Raw genomic sequence first — 22,259 nt, 5'->3', positions numbered from 1 at the left:
GCCAACTTTCCCAGAAGCAAATCAACCTACCACTTTGTCTATGCACGGTGGGAGGAAACTGGAGTACTCAGAGGAAACCCATGCAAACATGGGGAGAACATACAAACTCCACACAGATAGCACCCCAGGTGTGGAACTGCGCTGCTAACCACTGTGCCACTGCACCACTCACACTAACATATTGTTACAAATGGGGGGTTACGAAAATGGTGAAAATCAGATATAGACTGAGCGGTTTAGTCAGTAAGTAAAATAGTCATTCATAACCCCCAATTTGAAAGTGATTTCAAGCAAAATACCCGAGCGGCTGGTATAGAGGCACCTGAATTCTGTGTTCTCTGGCACACCTTTGTTGAGCGGAGTAACAATCCAGGCACATTTGGTTAAACAAATATTTATTACAATGACAAAACACAAACTATACGACACACAACATACAACACACAAGTTACTTTATGTACAGTATTTGCAAACAAAGTGTTCTGGTCACCCAGAAAATCCCAGACTGCTACTAAGCATTAAACTCTTAATATGCCTACAGAGGCCACACAAGAGATGAGCTTCCTTCTAGCTAAACACAATTCAACCTACAGTTAAATCTCTCTCTCTCTGCACCACGGATGCCACAAAATAAATTGGAGCCTATATGCCTATCCATAAAAATGCAAAAAATCTTTTACTCAGGAAACCCAAGTTCCATAAAACACAGAATAGCACGCTCTCTCTATCCAAGGTTCAAATACTCCAGTCATGTTTGGTGTGGATGATCATGAAGTAGGGGCTCTCACCTGAAGCAAGCTTCAAGTCCCAACTCTTCTGTATTCCTCTATCTTCTCCTTGTTGCCTGCTTCTTGTTTCTTCTGTGCTCTTATTGTGATCTTATATTGTGTGTGCCTGTACTGCTCCTTGACAATCATCAATCCAGAACTTACCCAGGTATACTAAGGTACACTTTACAATTGTTTCTGCTCAAGGGACCCCCACCACCACCACCACCAGACCTCAGCAAACATCCTCTCTGCTTTGATACTAGAAGTGTTTACTCTTCCAAGTGTCACAAATTTTTTCTAAAATCTAAGAGACACCTCTCATTCACCTAAAGCTGTAGCAATATAAAGCTATTTCATTGACTCATAACTGAGATGTTTAAAAAGCAGATAATTCACAAAACAATCTCTCACAGACCTGTCTAAAAGCTCATCCTTAATTAAATTAACAAGGACCCTTATCACTTCTCCACCTGATCTGCTGCGAATGCTGCACTTCAGACCTTAATGAAGTGGAACCTCTGCTGTATGTCACTTGACTCAGGATCCTTTTGGACGAAAAGTACTATATAAATGCAAATTATTGGTCATTAATTATAATTACATTTTTGGACATGAAAACAAGAGTTTTATTACTACCACTTCTAAACTAAATGTGTGGGTACTTAATTCATCAGGACAGAAAAAGACAGCGATTAAAAATAATCCTTTCACATTATTACAGCTGTGGGTTACTCCTTAATATACTTTCCTGATTTAAAGACACGAGCAGTTAAAAGCAGAAAATTCGATGTTCCTTTAGCCACCCTTTTGGTATCAAACCAAAAAATACATTTTATTCCAAATCTGTTTAACAGAGGTTTTGTTCTAAGCTTTGTGTGACAGCTGTTTTTCTCTCTTTCATGAGGCATGTTGCAGAGCACTGCAGCTGTTCAGTGAATGTTCCCCTCCATTTACTATGTTCTGCTAACTCTAAGGAGAGGCAGATGTCCTAGGAGCTTCTGAAACAGCAAATGTGGCCTGTAGAAAGGACTTTAACAGATCTCACAGTTTTTATTCTACACACTTCTGGAATCTTCCTTTCACAGCACTTGTGGGCATAATGAGTTTCTTTCTCCCTCAACTCAAAAAGCCATTTGTCTTTTGACAGTCTGCTAGCTAACTCTACAATACACTATCTCTATTGTTGTCTGTTGTCTTACCTCGCACATATCTGAAACTACAGGTATGTTATTTTTCCAAATATTGTATGAAAACCATTGTATATCTGCATATACTGTACCCCACTGTTTTCCTTATTAAAACTATTTAAATGTCATTGCACAGTTTGTTGTTTTGTAAGAGCTTTAGATGCTGATTTTGTCTAATTTGTCTCACAATACTTCCTATTGAGCTTTGCTTGGTCATAACTGGTTGTACTTTCTAACTATTCGCTCATCTCTAGATACTCCTTCTATGAGAATATAATACATTTTAGCTCCATTGAACATTGTCTCTGAATTTGTAAGTTTTATGTCTTCATAGGATTTCTTATTGTGCTCACGATTTCTTCTTTTTGAGTAAACTGTCTTGACAAGTGTGGGCAGTGGGAGGGAATTTCCTGCTTCTAGGAACAGTCTCCATTCTTCAAGGTCGCCAGCTTTCCATCCCATTTCATTTAAAAGACGGATAAGATACTTCAAGGGGGAAGATTTCTTTGCTACATTATCACACCCTGAGATTAGTGCTTCATTTTTAGTAGATTACAGACAGCCAAGAGCAAAATAACTGATTGGTATTCAGTTTTAGTAAAAGGAGTGGTCACTTCTCTAAAAGGAACTGCCAGCGCACTTGCAGTGCTGTCTGCTAACGATTTCCTACGATTGTAGAAAACTGGGTTCACAATGATTTTCTGAACATGTGACAAACAAGAGAACAATTTTCATATGCTTTTTTTCATTTGGCCTTTAATAACATAATAAAGAAACTCCTCTTCCTCTTGTTCATCTAATCAACTAACTCAGCTGTCAAGTATTTCAAATAAAAAAACTAATGTACTGTTCCAAGTGCTGGGAGGCACAACCAATTTTGATGTGAAGACATACTCTGTTTTTTGTACTTTGGTGGACAGCGCTTATGGAAAATACAGTACCATATATAAAATAGTTTAAGAGTTTGGTATGAGCTACAACTACACACAATAAGAATCTACCCTAGAGTTTTGTGCCAGCTGTTTAAATAATCTTCCTGATCTAAAAGCACTTTCAGGTCTAATTCTCTTTTCTATGATTCGAATAAAGGGTAAAGTTCATTTCATAGGAAGAAATTCCGTGAAGCCTGAGTTTCTCTGAAAGCAAATTTGAGTTTGTGGCATGTGTCATGTTAAGGTGTGTCCTTATAGTGTCTTGACTGTACAAGAGGGAAATAAGCCACAATATAAAAAAAGGAATTATTAGATAACAGAAACATTTTCTGCAAAACGAACACTGGATTGATTGTATAAAATTGTGTGTATTAATCAATTTCGAATCTGTTTTATTTTACATGGATACCTTGAAATGCGTTATAAATTAAATGTGTTCAAATGGTTGTTTTTGAACATTTAGAGCAGCAGTTCCTAATTTTTTTAGGCAGCTTATTTGACAAATAGACATAGTAATGCTTCTCATTTTTAAAGGCTCCTCTCCAGGTGAAAAGAAGTTGTAATGTATTAACAAGTAGTTCTGCCCTGAAGGATATTAAACGATGATGCTATGCGCTTTATGTCCCAGTACTCTGTGATGATCTATGCCTGTGAGAACATAATGACAAGCATGTTCAAAGTCCACTACATAGCAATCACATTTGCAAGAGAAAAACAAATGAATGTACTGTTAAAGTTAAAGAACACTATACTAAAGTTTCTTTCTTTTTGATTTGTTACATTGCTGTCATCCTATCTAACAAACCAATGATATTCTGTTGAGATAGACACTGCAATATACAATTGTTCCCATTGCTCTGTTGGTATCCCTCAAGGAGCCTTCCCTTGGTTCACATATTCATTGCACTACTAACCAGACTGCTTCCAAACTACACTCACTCATATCATGGCTAAATAAAAAGTCATGGTTTAACACCAATAATCACCTATTTATTTTGTAACGTCTTCTTCCAATTCAGGTTCATGGGGAACCCAGAGCATAATAACAATAACAACAAGAACAACAACAACAACAAGAATAATAATAATAATAATAATAATAATAATAATAATAATAATAATAATAATAATAATAATATTTAACCTCAAACATAATAAATAAAATGCATGCCAAATTACAAAGAGTAATGATCTCTCTCGCTAACAAACCCTTTTCTATAAAAGAAACATTCACATAACTTGTTTAACTCCAACCTGACATTTAAAGTAAGCAGACTAACCAAACACCGTAATTAAAATTTACGTTTCTGATAAAGTCTGCCCATATCTGAGTTGATCCCTTTCTTTTTTAAATGCTGTCATTCAATCTTATAAAGCTTACTGCCTTGGACAATAACAATTTACAACACCGTATATAAAATTCATGCTAACCTCTCCCTTTGGATCCATAACTGTATGACACTGTAGTTCTCTAAGGCTCTTATGTCTGGCAACTGCTAAACACCCTTGGCCAGGAATTATGCTACCAGAATCAAAATAACCTTCTTGCAAGACACTCCATAATCATATGATCTTGTAATACCTGATCTGTTGAGCTGCTTCACAATCTTACCCTCGACTACAATGGACAATTTTCTGTCTTCTTTTCACTGTGCGGCATTAAGTGTAATTATAAACATTTCAATACGTATTGCCATCCATCTCCCTTTCAAGATTTGTGTCTTCACCCACCTGCCTCTTTCTTTCATTCCTGTTTCTGTGACATTTTATAGAAAATACGGAGCAACCGATCTTAATAGTAATGGTATGAAAATGGTGCAAGTAGTTGGAGCTAAAATTGAAGTAAATTTAAAGTATCATGATAAATTGAGAAAAGGAAGGTTGTGTTTAACTAACTAAATATCTTGGAACACCTTGGAACATCTTGGAAACTAGATGTAGGTCTGTGACATGGCAACATAAAAAGAAAATACCTGAATTTACCAAACAACAACCAATTCACTTGGACCACATGATGTGGCTGGATGAAACACAAGTTGGGTTTTTGGACAGTCTCACCAGAAGTATAATTAGTACAGAAAGCTAACTAGCAAGTCACAAGATAACCACAAGAGGTTCTATATAGAGAAATGGTGAAATAGTTGTCGCGACTAGGTTAAGAATGTATTAAAGCAAGCACGATGAATAAATTAAGAATACATAGAACTGGATGTTTTGTTTCTACATACAATATTAAAATATTATATATACAAGTCTTTAGTTTTTGATTTTGCTTATCAAGAAATATTGAATATATTCTGGATTTTCATGTTAAACCAATTTTAGTTACAGTTCATTGGAGGCATGAATAAATTTGGAGGATACCATCTATAAACATACAAGAACTGTATTCTCTTACTGGAAACAGATCAACTTAACAAAGTGCAAGAATAACCTATTACTTTACATTTACTAAAAAGCACAGTGATTACCATGGAAACTCAAAGTAAACAAATTGTCAGATCACATTGCAAGGAGCCATACGTAAAATCTAAATTGGGAGACAAGAACGTGCTTTCTTATACTGTATTTCTTATCCAAATGGAGTGTGTGAGGAAAAATCCATACTTGTCCAAAATGTCAACTGGTCCAAACATCACAAAAGGGATCTGTAATGAAGAAATTCAAAGGAGAAAATTTGATCTGCACTTTTCCATACCACTGTAAGTCTCTCCACCTGTGTTATTTGTATCCTTCTGGTTATGTATATAATTGTGATCTCAGAGGTGCACTAATGTTAACAAGCTCTGTTATGCTTGGCATGGTTGTTGAAAAGGTAGTGTTTTGCCAGCAAAGAAGCACATGTGATTCAACCGCTGTGTTTCAAGGGAGTAAGCAAAGCAGGGAACAGCTGACATTTGTTTTGATACTTCTCTGTCGCTGAGAGCTGCGAATAGCTCCCATTGTGTAATGCGCTGAGACAGGGGGATGCGTTGAACTGTGGAGTGCTGAGCACGCAGTCAGGTGATCTTACTCTTACAGCTATGAGACAGCAGAACTGGGCCTCTCCCCACAGTGCTTACTCAACTCCATAGGGTCCAAACAGGTAACAAAACACTACTTTATCATCCTGAACCCCTTTAAAGACAAGTTTCAGACTCTAGTTCTTGAGGGTTGAATTTGTTTTTTTCAACTGGAGAGTCTTCATTGATATTTAATCATTTCAAATGCATCACGCATGCACCAATTTCATCTTCTAAAGACTGATTTGCAATTACAGTATAGTCTTTAAGACATTTGATCCTTTACTGTTTTTATTCTTTTGTGGCACTGAAGAATCTTTTATAATTTATTTCAAACCTCATTACAATAATTGTTTTGCTCTGTCTTGTGGCCTTTCTAATTTCATTTTTGGTGTGCTTGCAATTTTTTGTACCTCTTTTATTAACTTAGATGCACCATCCATCCATTTTTGGTCTATTTGTTCTTGTGGGGGTTTTGGTATAACAGTTGTAGATGTGTTTACGTAATTAATTACATTTGTTCAGCTCTTTTCCAGGGCTATCATCTATTCTCTACAGCTTCTGATATCTATCATATTTATACAGTATGTCTCCCACACCTTCAGTTCTTCATAATCAATTTTATTTATTTATTTTAGCCATTGAAAGCCTTTGTTTTGGAACATATAGTTTCAGAATATACACCAAAGACTATATAATATCATACTGTAATCATAACTTCCCAAAGGTTCTATCTCCTCTGGTTTCCTTATTCTACCTTCTTTCATCTGACAATACTAGGACAATACAGACATTCCCTGTAGGTACCTTGAAAATGTGAGTAAGAAAGCCACTGTTAGATAATTCCATAATTTCAGTTTCAGCCTCTGACTAATATATAAGCTTATGGTTTTGCCCAATCTGTGTGAGAAAGGTTAATATCTGCCATAATTACTACTTCTTCTTTTTCACATACATTCTTGGTTTAATTATGTTAAAAGTGATATCTACATTTGTACCATGCTCCTAACTTTATTCATCTATGTTAAGTTCCTGTGCCTCAATGTCCTTTTTCATATTTAGGGCTAGCCACTTACTCCATTTTTCCAGTCATTCCCTAATGCTGTGTATACAGAACCATACTATATTCTTGACCATCACTCTCAGTTTCTGTGGTTCCAATAAAATCATAGTAACATGCTAATATGTTTGCTTCTATTTCTTGCATGTTAGTCCAGACACTCTAGCATTTAGGTGTAAACACTGCACTAGCTTGTCCTTTGATCTGTTTTCCTATGATTGAGTCCTCTATTTTTACTAATTCTGCATATCATAAAGTGTTTCTTTGGATCCCCCACTCTTCTGTTCTACCTAAAATAATTTGAAATATATATGTAGATCAGAGCTACAAGCCTGTTGGTGCCATTTTCATTCTGACGTAATCCATCCATCCATTTTCTACCTGCTTTATCCTGGATGAGACACCAAACCATTGCAGACACAGAGATAAAGACACATACTCACACCAGGAGCATTTTTTCCCTGAAGCTAATTAACCTACCAGTCTTTTTTTGGACTGAGGGAGAAAACCAGAGCACCCAGAGGAAACTACATACAGTTAGTATCCCAAGTGAATTGAACACAGGGCCCCATCACTGCAAGGCAATAATGCTGTCCTTGACATCATTCATTATGTCCATATTGATAATTTGTAGTAGAGTGTGGTTTCTAGTCTTCTACATCATACCATGTTAAGTCCATGGATTAAAGTTGGCAGCTGCTTAACTGTTGGAATAAAACATCAACATCCAGAAAAATAGAGGAAGCTCAGGCAATAAAAATGGGGAGAGGTGACTAATTAAAATCTGAAGATGAGAAAAGGCATGTGACCATGCCATCACTCCATATTAACAATTTCTGCTGTTAAAAGAGGAAACAAAGTGTGAACAAAACACATGGTGTCTAAATATTGACAATAACTTAGGAGTTATTACTGAAGAGAAACAAACAAGGGCATGGTCACACCAGTCACAATTAAAAAAAGTAGTCACAAGACCACAAACGTTCTCTGACACTCACAAAGCACTACTAAAGAACTACTGGGATATAGTTGTTTATAGTTAATGTGCAAGTTTAAATGGATTAGGTGATGTGCTTTAGAGGAAGAGAGAGAGACCACCTTTAAGGGAACAAGTAAAGGTTAATACTTTGCTGAAAGAAGAAACAAAACATTTCGGCTGCTTTTTCAGGCTGAACAGCAGAAGGCACCTGAAGGAGGTTCAACAGCCAAAACATTGTGTTTCTTCTTTCTACTTTTCAGAGAGGAATTAACCTTAACTTGTTCCTATGCAGCCAGTGCGTATATTGTTTGAGTGGGGACCTGTGTCATCAAATCAGTAAATACCAAAGGTAGCTAGATAATGTAAACAGAAGAAAGCAAACCAACAGGGAAGTTAATATACTGTACAGTACAGTATCACCCCCACCTCTGCAATAGCAGCACAGCTCACTGTTTTGCTGAAAAAAAGATGATTTGCTTTGCAAAGAAATTCAGGCATAGGCTGCAACAACAGGAGTATCCACACACAAAAGCATAGAGAAAGAAAATCGAACTCCAGTGTCTAAAAATAAATCAACTGGTGTGGTTTAAGCTCTACGAGAGTGGTTTTCTGCCTTAAATACCACTTTTGTAAGCAGTAACTGTCAAGCGTGTCAGTGACAGAGGGGGAGTTTTGAATGAATTCCTCCTTCTAGGATTGCTTTCCCCTTGACTGAACTTGTTTTTCATCCTCCTTGAACTAAAAGCAAACAAATATTGCTTCAATTTTTAAAGAGGTAATTATGTTTATTTATCATGAACCTACTATAAATCGAGCATGTTGGTTTAAATTCCACCCATAACGTAACAGTCTGCCCACATCATAACACAGAGATTGATGTTTTGATTTTTCTCAGAGAGAGACAAACTCAGTTTTGAAGATTTTCTATGTGCTTCATTATGTGCTCATTGTCTTGATTTAAATGAGCCCTTGTTCAAAGGTGCGGTCTTTAATTACCGGTCTGTAGTATTTCTGCTCACTTCCACCTCCATGACATCCAGTTAATCAGCTGCAATATCATTTTCTGTTTGATTTAAGGTGTCCTGCATGTGATGTCATTTTGTTTACTATAATTGTCTGGATCTGCTATGCCCTGCACATCTTAAAGTTTTACTACACCGTATTTCCATCGTGCTCTCTGTAACTTGAGGTTATTAATTGACACCCTAAATAAAAGTACATTCCTAATTTTTTGGGTGCTATATATTGGGAGAAGAAGAGAGAAGCTTTTTAAAGCAATGTATTTGATTGCTTTTTAAACAATAAAATCACTTCTTGCACTCATATAGAATTTAAATATGACATACTTTGTAGAGAGTGACACAGTGGGTCAAGGATTAGCATTGCTGCCTTACAGCCCTGGGGCTCTGGATTCAGTTCCGGGGGTACTGTCTGTGTGGAATTTCCCATGTGATCTCCCTGTGTTTTTGTGAGTTTCTTCCGGGACTCCAGTTTCCTTCCACGGAGACGTACTGGTAGACTAATTGGCTTTTGGGAAAATTGGCCATATAGCGACTGTTTGTGAGTTTGTGTCTGTGTGTGCCCTAAAATGGTCTCCCATCCCGCCTTGCACCAATTGCTTTCCAGGCTAGGCTTTGGCTCACCCCTGACCCTGTATTGGATGAAACAGTCAGAAAATGGATGGATAATCTGTAGAAACTCAATGAATTATAGGGTTATGAGCAAGTTGACAGTTCCTCCGATCAAAGGTGAAATGAAGCAAGTAAAGAAACAAAGCATTAAAGAAACAAAGTGCAGTCAATTGGCTTCGCTTGCATAACCCCACAACAGCTTTGAAGGTGATGGCCTGTGTGAATCAACACCATGACTTAATAGTACAATAAATTTCCTTTTGGAAATGCATACAGCACCACTTTACACTGTGTTTATAATTTCAGTTGTAACTAAATACGAAGCCTCTAAATATGATTGGAAATGAATTCCTTCAATTCTTTGTCTGAGGTCAGACAACAATTTTCTCCCGATTACCTTGTAAGTCTTATGATGATAGTTGTCTACAATGAATGGTGATTTGAAAGAAAGTAGTTGCTGTGAAATGGTTACCATTTATGGCAATTTCGGGCTTCTCTGACAGGTCTACTAAAATGAAAAGTGCTTTTTTTTTCTTTTTGAAATGCACTGGTACTTTCTATGGCCCTGAAGTGGAGCCTATTCTGAGCCTTGTAGCCCTAATGGGCAAGGGAAGGAAAAATGATGTCATTACAGGAAAATGCCTCACTAAGAAAATAACAATTGTGCCAGAAATTGCATTAGAATCTCTGCATTGGCACTTCTCATGAAGCTGCAGTTGTACCACTTTAATATTTGAGGACATTCTTTTAATACACATACAGTATACCTTCCACTCTAAAATAAAATACACAGTAGTTATTTTAGAATGTAATAAAAAGTAAATATTCATGTTTTAAAAGAGAAATAATGCAATCTTTTTATACAGATAATCATGACAGGGATATTAATTCAAGTCATTATTAAATATCTTTCTCATACTGTAGTAGCTTTTACACTTTAGGAACATTGTGATCCAGCTTCGCTTCAAAGGATTTGTTTAAACAAAGCCTACAGAAGAATTGTTAATAAAAATAAAATAAAATGATGAATAAAATGATGCCTGAGATTATGTTCAGAGCAGACGTGGATTAGGTCCACGACATATCATTAACATCTACTTTGGTAGTTGGTAGCTATGGTAGCTTTGGTAGCATGGTAGTGAATATTCCTTTGACTTGATCGTGCAGTACAAGTGTCAGTCTCAATATTTCACAGTCTGTCATAGTTTGTCAGTGAAATATATTGAGATGTATTTAAAAATGCAACATACTTCATTGGTTCCAGTACTTCTTTGTTAGGAGATTAAAATTTTGGTATCAACAGACAGAGAGGCAAATAGTTCAACCGTCTCTTGCGAAATCCTTTCATTTATACATTTATCAAAGTTAATGATCTTTTTCACATTTTAAGTATCGACAGCCTTTTCTTTACTGAATGCAGAAGTTGAAAATTTTAAGTTTAAATTTTCAAAGGTGACATTTTGCTCCAAATAGTCAAAGCTTACACTATTTAGTGCAATAGTGAAGCATCATGGTTGGAATGTGTAGTGGAATATGAGGTAGGGTAAGTTAAATTTTCATTGATTCATATCACTTTATCTTAATAACTTCACCATCTGGAGTCTGGCAGAAATCCACAAAGGGTGTGTGTTTTTATTCTAATCAGTTTATCATAGAGTAACAATTATATCCTGTATCTTTTTGGACCCTTTGCCTTATATGTCCACATATAATACAATTTTATACCAGACTTTTGAGAGGTGATTTTTTTTATTTTCTCTTCAACAAACAAATAACACATAAACACCAAACCTTAATAAATTATAAACGAAGAGACACATTAAAAAAACCAATGCACAATAAAAAAATAAAAAGACAAGTAAGAGGAAACACTCAGATAAAAAAAAATAACTTAATAATATTATTCTACCCCAAACAATTATCAGAAATGACTCATTACTTCCCCATCCCTCAAACTGAGTCAACAATCTCCATTTGAATAAACTCCTTTATTACCTCATCATGACCCATAACAGTCTTTTCCAACATCTAATAACATTGAACAGCATGTTTGCATTTTGTGACTTAAAAAGCTTTCGCAAGTAGTATCAGTGTATTAAACATAATATTACAATCAACAAAAGATCTCCAAGCAAATTATAATTTGCAGTGTAACCATATAGTTATAGGAAGTAACCTGTCAGACTGGTTATTTTCTTATACCAGACTATAAAAACAGGGTGGCACAGTGGTGCGGTGGATAGCAATGCTATTAGCATTGCTGCCTTTCAGTGCTGTGCTGGGGCTCTAGATTCAAGTCCAGGCCTGGGTGCTGTCTGCATGCAATTTTTATATTCTCCCAGTGCTCTTATGGCTTTTTTCCATTTTCCCAGGACCCAATTATCCTAGCACAGTCCAAAGACAGGCTGGAAGATAAATTGGCTTTTGGGAAAATTGGCCCAGGTGTGTGAGTGTGTGTGTTTGTTTGTGTCTGTGGGTGCCTTGCAATGGACTAAACCCCAGTCCACGGAGTATCCTGCCTTGCACCTGCTATGGATAAAGCAGTTAGAAAATGGAGGAAAATGAACTTGATCTAAGCAAAACATTCCTATTCTGCTTTAGTCTTTTGAAAAGATTATTTGTCTGCTTAGTTGTCACACTGACAATCGTGACTCATGCAGTTGCAGTTTATTTGTTTAAATCATGGTTAATGTCACAAAATCTTCATATATTGACACAACGCAGTAAAAGCACATATTGGGAATGATTCGCAAAACTGTATTCTTGAAAACTCCACCAAAACTTGAGTTCTCCCATTAAACGTAACAGGAAATATTTACAGAAAACAGTGCTCTGACTTGTTTTTCAGTGTTGTCATCAGTCACCGGTCTCAACTAACTTGTGGAAAAAATGAAAATGAATTAGGTAAGGAAAACTTAATGCAAGGTCAAGATGTGTCTCCTCATGAGAGCTATACACAGCTGAACTGCTCTGTAGTGTATCCAGTGGTTCCCTGCCATGTGCTGGTAAGATTCACAAAAAGAAAGAGAGAAGGTTTTTTTCCTAAGTTCCATGTTCAGAATTAGAATAAAGTATGGACATGTGTTGCATTATAAAGTATTATTTATTGCATGAGTATAATTGCTTTAGATGTCTACCATTCAGTTGTTTTTCAGTAAAAAACAATCTTTGTTTTATCCAAGATTTACTTTTTTTAAATCCCCTCCTTCCCCAGTTTGACATTCCAGGCCAGAAAAGTTTGAAATGGGGGTTATCCCAACAAAAAATAACAAAGAAAATGCAATGATTTGTGAAAGGAGACTTTCTCTACAAATGCAATTTTCAAGTAACACCATACTTTCTGCTCGCTGTACTAGCAATTTCAATTCTAAAAACAGAATGCCCTAAATTTGGACTTGGGTTTAAAGAAAACAAAGGTGGACTTCTTTTTAAAGAAACCAGCCCAGAAAACAACAATAAGATCATTTTCAAGGACACATCCGCAGTGCTGACTAGCTAGTGTTTGAACAGAAGGCAGCCTTTCCCTGTATTCCCATATATGGTATTCCAGGCAGCTCCTTGTTTGATTGGTTCATTTGCTGTGACACGCAAGATTATGCTTCAGATTTGTAACGCCAAATAAACAAAATGCACCTGCCCAGACATGCAAACTTATTGTGCAATAGGGTCAACATACAGATGGCAAGAACCCTAGAAAATAGCTTAAATTCCACTTTTTTAAAAACAGTAGGTCTCTCAAATGTTTGGACCATGAAAATACAAGACCTTTTATTCAAATCCAAGTATCATATCAGATCCATCTGTATTTTCAAAAGAAGAAAAAGCTAAAATATTTGCAGTTCTTTTAAACAAAATTATGTTTACATATAATAAATGGTTTGACACATTTCAAGGAATGGGTTTTACTGTTTGTATAATGCAGTAATCAGTTACTTGTTCAACTCTTAATTTAACCAGATAAGTTGATTGAGAACCAGTTCATACTGTATGTACAGTATAAAACCAATTATGAGCTAGTCAGGAGGCACACACTACTGAAACAGAAAATATAAAAAAATATCAAAAATAGTAAAATATCAAAAGCAATGAGACACATACTGGTAAGAAACAAAATGCATATATGTAACATAAAAAATCAAAGTAGATAAAACTTTCAAAACAAGTTTTAACAGTTACAGATGTCAGTCAACCCTAAGCCATCCCTGGGACTAAATACATCCAGAAAAATAAAATGCTGCTACTTTTAATTTCTGCTAACCTATCCCATGACCATTAACAACAGAATCCCTAATGACAACTAATTTAGTTAATGTAATTAGATTGTACAACAGAAAATACCCTCCTCTTCTCTCTATATCAGCACGCTGTGCCTCACCATATCCACACATAAGGATGATGATGCTCAACTCTGTTGGCTCTGTTTTTCCCACCTTCTGACATACAGGTCTCCTCCTGCAGCTCCTCCTGGATGACCGGCCAACAGCTCTACAAAACCGAGCTAATCAGTATCCTGGCCAAGCTTTCACTTTACTGCGAACTCTTTACAACCAAGGGCACAGCTAAACTCTCTGAAAAATTAACCTTGGTATTGTCATTGACAACAAACACAATTTCACCAGCTGCCTCTCGTCTGTGACTCATTCCTGCAGATTCTTCCTGTACAACGTTCAGAAGATCTGCCCATACCTGATCACCTACAGTTTTCTGCTCAACTCCTTGACCAAGCACCAGTCATCTCATATGCAGTAATATCCTAAAAGGATAACAGATGATTACAGCTCGTAGAAATGCTCCAGCCCACCACATGTTCCTCCTGCTTCACCTCTCTCTATTGACGCCCACCTCAGATTCAAAACTTTGGTGCTAACCAACCTGGGCATCCAAGGGGACTGCCTTCCTCCTGCACACCTCCAGGCCATTGTCAAGCTATATGGTAACACTAAGACACTTATATCCACTTCATTAGACGGACTATAAAGACATAAGCCAGTGCTGAGAGGTCACAAGTCCCTGGCCAGATTGTTCTCTGTGTGGCTCCACAATGGTGGAGTGACCTGTCAGTCACAGTCAGAACAGTGGACTTTTTCTGGGAGAAACTATAAACCTTAGATATCTTATATATCTCACCCCAAAAGCCCATGACTAACCCCAACTTACTGACTATTCTCCTCTGTTGCTACTTCCTGTCTTCTGCTACTTCCTCTCTGTCAGGCAGCACTGAAACTCCTTAGCAGTGTGCTACTTTACATCCATCCATTTTCTAACTGCTTTATCCAATTTAGGGTTTCTGAGGAACCAGAGCCTATATCAGAAAGCAGCACTTAATTAATGGTGGGTTTACAGTTAACTGTGGTTTTACAGTCATTTTTAACTACTTTTATGAAAGAGAAAGTATACTTAACTGACCTAGTTAACAGGATTTCTTTACTGCAATTCTATAGTTGAACTCATACTAATCTATAATTGCATTGTTAATCAAACAGAAAGCTTATTGCAGAATGGCATGATACCTCTCACATCCTTAGTAATGTTTTATAGATAATGATATAAATAACAACACCATAATTTAAATTATGAAGAATTAATTATCAATTATGAATAGACATGACAAAAGAAAAAATTGTCATAGTTTTGTTACATCCTCATTATAAGTAGACAGCTAACCAAAGATAGAAAGATTTTAAAATAAGTAGGTAAGATATATGAAATGAAATTCACAGTAAATAATTAACATTTTTGTTGGTATTTAATTAAAGTTATTTTAAATTTTGCTCAACAAGTTAAAAAGTGTTTAACTGCCTTTGCTTCGCCACTGTGGGACTCTCATAATGCTCATAGTGCATTAAAAATGAAATTTGACAATCCTGACTACCCATAATTGCTGGCCTGGGTCCTTATCTAATTTGGAAACTGTTACTGTTTCCTTGCTGTCTCAGTCATCAACAAACAGCCATAATGGACTGTCAGGCTTGACTTGTATAATGCCACCATGCACCTTGATGTTTACATTCTTTCAGTAGGCAAGGAAAAGTTCATGCCATGATGATAGTTCACATTTGTTCAATATTGTGTATGGTACCGTTTTCCCCTGAAAAACGAATAAAAAAATAGAACATAAAAATGTCTTCATTACAGTGCATCTAGTTATGTATACATATCAGTAACTTGTGCTTTTGTTGAGAGTGTATATTTTTTCAATAACTGAATAATTAGATCAGTTGCATCTGTTTGTGGTCCACATCCCAAGCATTCTGTGCTCTTAGGAAGTGCAAGAGTGAATCACCCCTGAAATGATAGGCACACTTTTGCATTAATAAATTGTTTAAATTTGCCTTTCAAGTTTGCATAAACTTTCTAAGCATCTTCCTTATAATGCTAGCATTGCAGAGCACAATGAATCTCTTGAAGGTTTCAGTATTTTATATTGTATGAGCTGGCAGCATGGTGGAGCTGTGGTTAGCATTGCTGCCTCACAGCCCTGAGTTCAATTCCGGACCTGGGCTACTATGTGCTTAGAATTTATATGTTCTCCTCAGGTTTATGTGGGTTTCCTCCTACAGTCCAAACATACTTGTAGCTTAATTGGCTTCTGGGAAAATTGGCCCTGGTGTGAGTTTATGCATGTCTGTGTGTGTTCTGTAACGGACTGATGTCCCATCCAGGACGTATCCTGCCTTACACCCGTTGCTTGCTGCGATAGGCTTTGGCTCCCACACGATCCTGTATTGGATAAAGCAGTTTGAAAATAGAAGAATGGAATTGTGTAAACTAAAGCATGATCTCCAATATATACAGTATGAATAGCACGTATTTAAGAAATATAATACGTTGAGTCACTGCACATAGTTTAAAATAGTACATAACTATTACAGTGTCTCCTAGTCACACAAGCATTGTCTTGAAGGAGGAAAGAAGGAAAATGTTGCTCTGTCTGTGGTGAGCACCTTAGTGTATCTTTCTGCCACAATTTCATCTTATCACTGTATCTTTCCGAGAAGAAACACATATTATATCTTTCATTTGTTAGAAAGGACCATTTTAATATAAAGTTAAATTAACAGACTTGCACTGTAGAGAAGAGAACATGTCTTTGTGCAAAAGTTTCATCATTCATCTAATTGGTAGCATTTTTTCATCTACTGTAATTGCTAGCTTTGAAATGAACATGTTTTGCAGAATGCTTTTATTTGTGATTGCAGCTTAAAGCTTTTTTTCACAGCATTTTTTGGTAATAACATTATTTTCTTTCATTTTTTAACTTTATTCAAAAGCTATTCATTGCTCAGAAGTTACACATTTCCTGGTTCACTAGTCAGCCAAGATTAATATGTATTTTCTCTGAAAGATATCCAAGTTGTGCTAAACAAATACACAGAATTTATGTGATGCATGAAGAAGATAAATCTTTAATTAGCTGATTTTTCTGTGAAAAATATTTTAATGCTGGAGATTATCACAGATAGAAGCAGCCTTTTAAAACATTTAAATCAAGTTTATCTGTAGAATGATGCTTGTGTTCTTCCAGGCAATTCATATGGTCAATAGCTTAATGTGAAATCATGACCAATTGTACGACTCTATTCTCCATTGCTCTTTGGAAGTAATAAACACCACTATCTAAAGAAATACAGGCAATCATTTAATACATGAGGCCACCCACTCTATTTCCCAATCTTACCAAATTAGCTACATGAAATCATAACAAAAACAGGCTACTGGCTCAACTATCAATTAACCATGGTATTAACCACATTGTAAAAAACATCTTTGGAACTTCCTTAAAGCTTGTTTCTTTATTCTTAAACGAAACTGAAGTTTCATATGTAACAGGGCTTAGTGCAGTTTTTTAAAAATACCTAATTAGGAAATTATTAAATCAAGGGTTGAATTAAATACGACATATGGGATAAAAACCAAGCACAAGGCTACAAGAACCTTGACAGAGAATATTGATATTTTGTTATGTGCATTTCCCCTTTCATTATTTTAAATGTCTGAATCTATATTTTTATGCTGTTCGAACATTTGCATTACCTTGAAAGTATTGGATGAGAAAAGGTGGAGGTAATTATTTGCAAGCTGCTATTAATGGCTAAGGTGAATGGTGATAAATGTTGAGGGTAAATTAATTCCCCAGTCCTGACTTGTAAAGTCCTGGCCACCACATGAGCCTGGCTCAAAATTGACTCAGGAAGCCAGCAAATTAATCCAGATTCCTTTCCAGTAAAGCACATAGTGGATCTTTCATTAGAGGGAATAATGATGTCATTTCAGGAATGTACTGCGGAATGAAGCCAGTTTAAAAGAGTAGGCACATGTCCATAGACTTACTTTGGTTCCTCTCCTGACAGAATAACACATATTAGGGATATTGGAGAAAAATAGACAGTGACATTTAAACTGTATAAATGAATGGTTAATGCTACAAAAACACAGGTATTGTAACAACCATTTGCTTATATAATGCACACTGTTGGCTAGCAACATGAAAAATATATATGCAAAATTTAAATCAGACTATTGAGGTTTATAAGAATGGGATTGACTGAGTTTTATGTTTTCCACTCTTAGTAAAGTTGGTATTATGTTTGACACAAACACATGGTTTACCTTATTAATATCTAATATAAAAGGACAATTTGATTACATCAATTTACCTAATTAGCATGTTTATGGAAGGTGGGAGCAGACCAGAGAAACTCCACACAGAAGGTGCCCTAGTCCTAAATTAAGCTCAGGATCCAAGAGCTGTGAGGCAGCAGTCACCAGTCCCACATGCTCCCCCTTTTCATATATGACCTCAGTATTCTGTCTGACAGTGACAGCTAAAAATATCTTAACTATAAGAGTGACTGACTTCATGATGACCACCATAATCCCTATGTGGCACTCAGAGCAGACTCAGTCCACATAAGATACTAGTGTGTTTTGTATTCTAAAATAGCAGTCAGATTCAGCAGAACTCGGGGAGGAATAGGGATGTAGTGGTAGACTTTAGAAGCCCTAGGGCATCAGCACAAACAAATGATTGTGCAGTGTAGGAGGAGCAGAGGCATTTGATTACTTAGCGGAATACAGTGTTCCCATTCTTTCTGCCTGCTAGGGCCTGTGTCTTATTGGACCATGTTACTTCCCTCTTTCATCCGGAGCAGTGCACTTACAGTGAAGTATTAAGATCTCCTGTTGCTTTCCTGACACCCCGTCTTCACTGAGCGTAATATCATCTCTAGTGTGTTCTCTACCTTTAATACTATACCATGACTCCCAAGGTATTAAACCTTGTAATATAACGTAGCAACTTTTTAAAAATGTTGTAAATGTAAATAATAATTAACTTGGACGTGTCCAGAAAAGGAGACGTTCCACCTCCTTATTTCAGTTTTACCAGTTATTTACCACCTTCTTTAGTTCCAGACTATGTACAGTAAATTACTATGTGATGTGATTTAATAAGGTAATCAGGCTGCTAAAGTTTTCCAAATATTATGTCCCTGATCCATTTACAGGGACATGAATCCCTTGTAATCATCTAGGAAATGTAGCAAAAGGAAGAAAGCGGACAAGGAAGAAAGTATCCCAAAAACATTTTCGATTTGAACATCTCTAACCAAAAAGACAGAACATAAGAAAAGTTACAAACAAAAGGAGACCATTTGGTCATTTTGGCCTATTTATTGATTCTCATGGTGTTGTTTCTTGAAAGAAATGAGGTTATCAACTTCAGCGTCATTTCTGGGTTTCTTTTTCCACACTCCTACCACCCTCTGGGTGAACGTGTGCCTCCTGTTTTCTGTTTTAAAAGCACTTCAACAGAGCTTCCACTTGTGCCCTCTGGTTCGTGTCCCACTGTTCATTTTGAAAAGATCCTCCGGGTTAACTTTGACAGTGCCTTTGAGGATTTCGAATACTTGTATCAGGTCTTCTCTTTTCAAGACTAAAAAGGTTCAGCTCCTTCAGCCTGAATTTATTGGGTCAGGAGCTGATTCACTCTCCAGAAACAAATCTTCTGAAATGAATACAGAAGAGTTACATCTACTGGTGATAATCTGGTGAAAAAAAACAAAGTAATCAAGTACAGTAAAGTCCCAAAGCAAATATTTCAGCACAACACTAAAGCTGCAGTTGTCAGAGTGTTTGTAGCCATTTTCCAATCAAATGGTCCACTTATTATCAGAATGCTGCTTGTGCCTGTTTAGTGTCTCAGTGAATTGGAACCTATTCTGGTTGATATAGTGCAAGGCAATGTACCGTACTGTATGTATTCCCAGTTCATTGCAGAGCGCACAAAAGCAGAGGGACAAAGACACCATTTAAGCTACAGATGTTAATTAAGATAGAGGTACTGATTAAGCTAAACAACATGTCTATGGAGGAAGGACTAAACCAGAGTACCCTGAGAAAATCCCATCCAAGCATGGGGAAAGCATGCAAACTCCACACGGTAGACACACCAGTCCAGAATCAAAATGAGGATCTCAGAGCTATGACATAGCAGCCTTTTTCCATTATCTGCATTATAATTATTACCAGAGGCTTAGTTCTTTAGGTCCTGCCTTGTGATTTCAGTAAATGTTTCCAAAACAGCACCATTTCTTGCAAAGCACAGAAAACGAATGCCAATGTAAGGTCACAGTGCTGAAGATTTGCTGAGGCGTATTTCTTATGAAATGCACAAAGCCTTCCAAATAGTTTTCCTTCTGCGATGTTTAAGTGGAAAAAGAGTCATTTGACAAATAAAGCTGTCTTTTCAGCTGTAAAATACATCAATTCACATTAATTGTCTAACATACAGCTGGAATTTACACGTGCAATCATGTCTGTTGATTGCCATGTTTTTTTTTTTTAGGTGGAAATATGCTTGAGAGTAAAACAGACTTCACAGTATTTGAAGGAATGTTATAAGGGTGGTCAAAGTTAGCTGTTAAATGTTGGACAATTGTAGACTAATATTCAAATTATAGACTTTCGTCAGTGATTTTTTTACAAAGCGTGACAAACTGGAATTAATAAAATATTAGATACATTTGTAAAAAGCTGACAATGGAAGACAAAGTTGAAATTTATCATAACCACTTTAGTGCATTTTTTAAACTATAATTATAACATTGAAGAGTCTATTGTAAATTACATAGTTTATTATGTTAATCAACACAATGTTGTATAACACATTATATTCAACATCAACAACAATTTAAGTTTTCTATTGTCAATATTAACACTGTTCCATCTGCAGTTACAAATATATATTTTATTGAGTTCATACTGTACGTACATTTTACTTCGGTTTCTGTAATGCAAATTAATTTCTACTATATGTCATCATTTTAGATTTATTTACATAAATGTACTCTATAATGTGATTTTATGTTGCAATAAAAGGACATAAGGAAAAAAAGTTGTGTGGATTCAGCAGCTGTTTTTATAAAACATCTATTTGTGGTCAGCTGAACAGTCCAAATCAGAGTTCTATACTGACTCCTTCTGGCTGATTTAACAAAAAACAAACAAGCAAGTTTTGTTGTGATGTTCACATTGTACATATTTAAAGTGAAATGGGTTGTGAGGCACAAAAGATTTGCCTTTAGGTTTCATGATATACCTCCGGCTTAGGCACTCATACTAAATATTACTTCATCATCAAATCAATTGTCAACCAACTTAAAAAATAATGTTTCTTCTCTTTGTCTTCTAAAATGATGTCAATATGAAGTCCACCTCACTGCAAAGAGTTTAAAAAAATATTTTTTCCCTTTTAACACCCATCCATTTTTTAGCTACTTCATCCAGTTCCAGTCATGTGGGAACCAGAGCCTATCCCTGAAAGCAACAAGCACAAGGTGGGATACACCCTGAATGGGAATCTAGTCAATCACAGGGCAGAGAAACAAACAAACATGCCAGGGCCAGTTTTCCCAAAATCCAATAAACCTACCAGTATGTCATTGAACTGTGGGAAGAAACCAGAGGATCCAGGTAAAACCCATGGGAGCATGGGGTGAACATGCAAACTCCAAACAAATAGCACCCCAGGTCTGGATTTGAACCCAAGGTCCCAGCACTGCAAGGTATCAATGCTAGACACTGCACCACCATGTCACCCTCCTCCTAACCTTTAGTACAAAAGGCAACAAACAGTCCTTCACTAGGCACCTTTATATAAAAAACTCACAGGGTTTACCACATACCAAAAACCACAGGTCTCTTAAACTTGGACATTTCCAAATGTTAAGGCCAATAGTCAATCTGTAAAGGAAATCTCCATTTATTCAAATGAAAGATTTGAATGTGTATTTTGAAATTTAAAATGGGCTTTTCTACTTCATATTTCTCTCCTGAATTGTGCTCCCAGAATAAGTGTTGAAAACTGCCAGGTTATAAAAGCAGACTCAGGCTGAGAGATGGGAGATAAGGTCTGAATATGTAACTAAAACTGGAAGCTTTTACAGCTTGGGGATTTTCTAGATAAGAAAGACTGGGAACTATTTACTAGAAGTTTTTACAAAAAATGTTCAGAATGTTATCTTTCTGCCGATAGTTACTCTTTAGCCAAAAGTTCCTTTTTTAACAGCTCATTTTACAGAATACTGTAAGCAGCATTGTGTCATTTAATACAGAAAAACAAGAAAAAAGCAACAATACAGTTCTGAAGTACAGAAAAATGTACTGTGACAGAGTAACTTCAACATAGCACTCAAGAT

This window comes from Lepisosteus platostomus, chromosome 10 (genome assembly GCF_059453375.1).
Source record: "Lepisosteus platostomus isolate fLepPlt1 chromosome 10, fLepPlt1.hap1, whole genome shotgun sequence".
In the NCBI taxonomy this organism is placed as follows: Eukaryota; Metazoa; Chordata; class Actinopteri; order Semionotiformes; family Lepisosteidae; genus Lepisosteus; species Lepisosteus platostomus.
This window is presented reverse-complemented; position numbering follows the sequence as displayed.